Below are 6,000 nucleotides of genomic sequence, written 5' to 3' on the forward strand. Positions count from 1 at the left end.
AACCAAGTGTACATTATGGCCACATACGAGTCCCACAAGTCAATAAAGACAAATTTTTGTATATTGCACAAAAAAAGGAAACTCTGTAGACTGGTTTGAGGAGAATTTACACTTGCGCATAAAATTATTTATTCATTCAGGAACTACCAAGCTACTCATTTCCACAATTTATCTAAAAGATTTTTTTTTTTTTTTTTTTTTTTATCAACCAACAGGAAATGAGACCTACAGCTCAGGGGAAAAAGGTTATAAGAAAAACAATCTTGTCTCAGCAGAATGAAATACTAAAAATCTGCATATCATTAATTCCCCTTGCACTCTCATTTCCCAACTAAATATCAGTTAAACTCCATTTTTAGACTATGCATTGAAGTCTGTACAAGCATTTTTCTTTTTTTTCTTTTCTGTTAAGAGCACAAATAAGCATATGCATTTAATACTACTCAATAAACTTGTGATTATCTTAGCTAGCTGCTAGTTTTCCGTGCAAAACAATAAATGTACTTATATTCCTCTCCTTTCTTAAGGGGGGACTAAATAGGCGGCACGGTACCAAGAGGACAGGCATACCAATACATTTTTGTACACTGAAAATCCCTCCCCAAAACTATGAGACTTCTATTGGAGGTATCTACAAACAAAAATAAAAACTGCTAAGAATACCATTAGGCTTTCTCAGTAATTTCTCCTCTTCTCTAACAAAAAGAGTTGAGCAAAACACAGGAGAACAATGAAGTTTTGGCTCCTGATCTCACCTGAGCCTACATCCCTGATAAAAAGAAGGGTATAATATAGTACAACTTGAAGTGTCTAGTTCATGAAAATCACCAACACTCAGAACTCAAGAAATGTAACTGGAAAGAAATATGGGGCAAGCCCAAAATAAATTTTTTACATGTTATCACCCTATTTCCAAACCAGGTTTTCCTCTTCTTTATTTCATTTGCCTTAGCTCTCTTCATTCCTTTCCTACCTCCTCTGTCCCTTACCATTTCACTGTGTATTTTCACTTCCCATACACGAAAGTTGACTGGAAACTTACTTTATATTCTTGTATCTACAGTTGTTTCTACTTCATTCTTATAGGACTATACCGTTTGAGGGGAAGTTCAAATGCTTTCGTTATAGAAACATGCACATAGGGCTGTAACCAGAATCAGGAGTAACAAGACAAGCAGCCATTCGTTCAGGAACTCTGAGTGCGGATCGTGACCCAGTCTTGGGGACTCTGCAGTGACTAAAACAATGCTCTATCCCTGAGGGCACGAAAGCAAGACTGTGCTTGGCAGGTTCAGGAAACCTGGAGGATGCCTGGGGGCCAGAGTAGAGGAAGCCAAGGAGAAACCTGATTGTGTAGGACACAAAACCAGAGAGGCAGGAAGTACAGATCAACGGAGGCTCTCATAGGCACAGTAAATATTCCGGCTTTTACTTTCAGAAAGCCATGGAACGGTTTGAACACAGGAGTGAAATATTCAGACATTCATGTTAAAAGGATCACCGTGGTTGCTGTGTTGAGAATAGAAAGGTGCAGAAGCAGCGGGGAGACGAGTGACTATGAAAATAACACAAGCAAGAGGTTACGGTTGCTTACAGAGGTGGCAGCAAGTTGTGGTTCCATGTATAGTTAAGGCAGCATTTAAAGTATATAAAGAAGGTACTTTCATGATAATTATTTGAATTAGATGGGGGAGTATCAGAAGGAAAAGAGTCAAGACGTCTATGTGGTTTGGGGCCAGAGAAACTGAAAGAGGGAGTGGACATTTAAAAGATGAGGAAGAATGGAATGGAAACAATTATTGGAGGGGGTGGGAGAGAAGAAGGAGGCGACGAGTTGTCCAGTTGTGACATGTTAAATTTGGGATCTAGATGTCTAGTTAAATTAGACATCTAGCTGAAAATGTTGAGTACACAGATGAACATACAAGTCTGGAGATTAGGAAAGAAATTCAGACCAAAGATAAAATTTTTAGTTAGAAATATATACTTCTAGCTAGATGAGATGAGATCACAAGGGACTAAATAGAAATACAGAAGAGGTCTAAACATATATCCCTGGAACACTGCCTCGTTTTTTAGAAGTTGGAGTGATGAAAAGGAACCAGCAAAAGAAACTGAAAATAAACAGTGCTATCCCAGAAGCAAAGGGAAGAAGGTTTCAAAGAATAGAACATTATCAACCACATCAAATGCTGTGACTGCTGCTATCTTCACTGATATTGGAATTCACCAAAGAGGCCCTAGTAACCTCAAAAAAGAGCTACTATAGTAGAATGGAAGAGGAAAAAAAAAAAAAAAAGAAAAAACCTCCCTGTAATGGATCCAAGAAAGAGAGGGAGTACTGAAGACCACAAATATCAACTTTTCTGGAGAGTAGTAACTAAAGAAAGAGGCAGTGCGGAACAAGGTTTTTTAAAGATGGGAGATATCAGTATCTATATGCTGCATATATATCTATATGCTGACAGGAATGATCCTGTAAAAATAGGACAGTGACGCATCTCGTTGGCATGCACGAGGGGATGGACACGGAAGCAACGCAGTGTCCTTGACAGGAGGAAGGGAGAGAACACCAGGGCAGCCGTGCAGACCGGGGTGAAGAAGAGCAGGAAATGCAACGATCATGGGCAGAGGCCTGAGGGACACGGAAAGGCTTTCTGATAGCTTTCATTTTTCACACACGGGAAACACGTTATCAGATGAAAATGGAGAAAAGGGTAGAGGTTTGAGGAGAGAGGTGTAAAATAGTCCTTTAGGGGAATGCTAAAGTGATTCAACCAGGGAAATGTCCTGGGATTACACCACTGTCAGCAACACAAAGGGCCTTCCTGAGGTCAGCGTTCAGGCACTGAACGGGAGACCCGGGTCAGCATGGCTGTGTTTTCCTCAGAGCACGGTCTACTGCCCAGGTGCAGGCTGAACCGGATGGAGAACTGCATGTAAACGGTGTGGGGTGGAGGGCTGCCCAGGAGAGTGCAATGGAGGAGTGCCCTACATGGAACTGAGGGCATATGAAAGGGAGAGATTATAATAGTGGACCATGGCTTCAAGGCAGGGAAAATATTCAAGTAAAGATGTGCAAGAAGGGGGACAGTACAGAGGTGGCAGAAGCAATGGACTGCAGGTTCTCAAACAGACAGAAGTACTGTCAAGGGGAGGTTACAGTTGTCCCACGGGGGTTTGGTTCATGGAACCACACCATACCCAAATCCCCAGATGCTCAAGTACCAGATATAAAATGGGTAGGTGTTTGCATATAACCTATACATATCCATAGACTTTAAAGCATCTCCAGATTACTTATATGTAAATGCCATTAAGTAGCTGTTATCCTGTAGTTTTTAAATTTGTCTTTTTTTTAGAGACAGGGTTCAGCGTTTTTGATCCACAGTTGCTTGAATCCTCACATGTGGAACCCACAGACACAGAGGGTCTACTGTATCTGACAGAAGTTGGAAATAGAGGATGCGGAGGCCCCAGTGGAATTATGCCGAATGAAACATCCTTAGTAAAGTACGGGCAGTTCTGGTTAAAATGTTATAGAACCACCTTAAACACTAAAGCAGAACGTCACCCTGGGCAAAGTGGGCCCGCAGATGAGGAAAGCTGGGAAGCGAATTTAAAGATAGAGAATTATTTCACGGGAATTGTAGCTGGGGGTCCCAGACATAGAATTCTCCAGAAAACTATTTCCAGCAGTCCTAGGGCGTCCGCTTTGAACAACCTGTCCAACCCAGGAGGCAAAAATGCCAGATCACAATCACATCAGCTAAAATAAACCATACCTTTCCCCTGGATCCCTTTTGCCCACTGAGCAGGACCCTGAGCAGGCGAGGACGTCATACTGAAGAGAATCTGGCAAAGTAAAAAGAGAAATCAAGTAGGAATCTTCCTCCAAAGCAGGCTTCTAGGTCTGAAACAGTGGGAACCAAAGAAGAGTTCAGAATTGTGTGAGCGTCTCAACACTGATTATACTGAACTGCACCTCCTAATGACTAAAATAAGATTACGAATGACAAGTGACCACAGGAGTTTTTATTACCTGGAGGTTACTGGAAAAGTTATCTGATCTTACTAAGAGCTCATCCAGAGGTAGAGACTGAATCTATAGAGGGTCTGAAGGCACAGTGAAAACTGTTTTCTGCTTAGCCTTACCAAGTCCCATCCGCTGACGATACTAGTTCCACAGATACCCATAAATTCCCGCTACGTGTCAGGTATAAAATATACACAATGCTAGATGTAGCAGAAATTCATTTTTGCTTTACTAAGCAAAAAGTGAAAGCAAATTATTAAGTCAAATAAAACAAAAGTCATTTTAGGTTTGAGAACAAGTACAAAATTTGATCATGGAAGATGTCATAAGAAATTTTAGCATGAGCTTCTAAGCGGGCAAGCAACAAAACAGGGATATCAGGGCTCACCATTTAGTCATTTTCAAAGTCACCTCTATTTAATCCGGACTCATCTACTGCATTCTAGGAAAAGGAGTGAGTACGTGTTACTATAATTTTGACTGAAATGCATTTGAGGGTACTTTATAGTGTCAAGATAAAGGCAATAAACACAATTTATTACCAAGTCTTTTTGGCATTTCAATTCAGAAACCCTATTTGGATGCAGTCACAGAGCAGTCTCAACGAAATTCTAGTCCATTCATAATTTGGTAGTATTACAGAAAGAGTCAAGCATACTTAAGCTTTGAACTGAGGCAGCAAGTCAATATTTAATATGCTAAATTCCAAGTTTTTCCAGGAAGTATGAAAAAAAAATCAGAAAAAATGCTATCACCTAACTAGCAAGCAAGCATTAAGGATAAGCACGTTTTACTCAGTTCCTCTCAAGAATACACAGGGAACCTACAATGCCCCCCATTCTGACACATTACTAACATTTAACATTCAATAAAATGTTAAAATATTTGTTTCATAAAAACGGAGATAAAAAAAACAATAAAACAGGCCAGGTGGGGTGGTCAGTACCTGTAATCCCAGCAGTTTTGGACGCACAGGCTAGGAGTTCCAGACCAGCCTTGGCAACATAGCAACACCTCGTCTCTACCAAAACTTTGAAAATTACCCGGGCATGGCAGTGCAAGCTTATTATCCCAGCTACTCGGGAGGCTGAGGTAGGAGGATCACTTGAGCCCAGGTGTCTGAGGTTGCAGTGAGTGATAGTCATGCCACCGCACTCCAGCATGGGTGACAGAGTGAGACCCTGTCTCTAAAATTTAAAAAAAAAACAACACTACAATATATCAAAACCAATAAGCATGTTTCATTGTGAGTGAAAAATCTTATAAAACCTTAAAAACAATCCCAGATTCATCCTAAAACAGATGAGAAACCTAAAGATGTTCATGATTTTTAAAAAGACAACTGGGAATTAAAAACATAATAGCAACCTATACTAGACAATAAACGTGAGAATTTGTTATATAAGCATTTAAATAAAAATTTTAAAATTCAAAAATGTTTTCTACAAATGCTAATTAATAAACTCTCACAATCTACACAGGCAAACATGGGCACAGCTGCAAATGCCTTGTTAGCATCATTCTTAATCACTTGATTAATTGCATCTGAGAGAAAAGAAATTCCTTCTAGATCACTCTGAAGGGTCTTACAAAAAAATCAATCCCCCCCCCCAGCAGACACATCTACCTCGATGAAGAAAACACCAACATTTCAAATATTCCGACAATCACAAAATAGGATAATCCTGGAATTTACTCAGCCTCAAAACATTATGAACTACTCCAACACAGGAATAATACCTTAAAAACATTTACAGTGTTTTCTAAAGTACAAAAAATATTCATTACGAATCCTGATTTCTTGGAAAAATTATTTGAACATGTCTCAATGCTGTTCATTGTCAAGAATTTTGATGATGTGCTTTTCCAAAAAAAAAAAAAAAAAATGCCAGGCACTTTTTATTTAACATATGACAGCCTGCTTACATTGTTTTTTATCATCGCTATTAGATTTCTTATCAACA

The 6,000-nt window shown here is 39.6% G+C and overlaps 1 long non-coding RNA gene across 1 annotated transcript in view; it reads right to left on the minus strand.

Annotated features, from left to right (window-relative positions):
- Positions 1 to 4,029, minus strand: part of LOC138375614 (uncharacterized) — a 58,163-nt gene extending 54,134 nt beyond the window's left edge. Inside the window, exon 1 of the long non-coding RNA XR_011231549.1 lies at positions 3,786 to 4,029. This is a non-coding gene — a long non-coding RNA (uncharacterized lncRNA). The remainder of the gene's footprint in view (positions 1 to 3,785) is intronic.
- Between the last annotated feature and the right edge of the window lie 1,971 nt (positions 4,030 to 6,000).

This window comes from Eulemur rufifrons, chromosome 27 (assembly GCF_041146395.1).
Source record: "Eulemur rufifrons isolate Redbay chromosome 27, OSU_ERuf_1, whole genome shotgun sequence".
Lineage (NCBI taxonomy): Eukaryota > Metazoa > Chordata > Mammalia > Primates > Lemuridae > Eulemur > Eulemur rufifrons.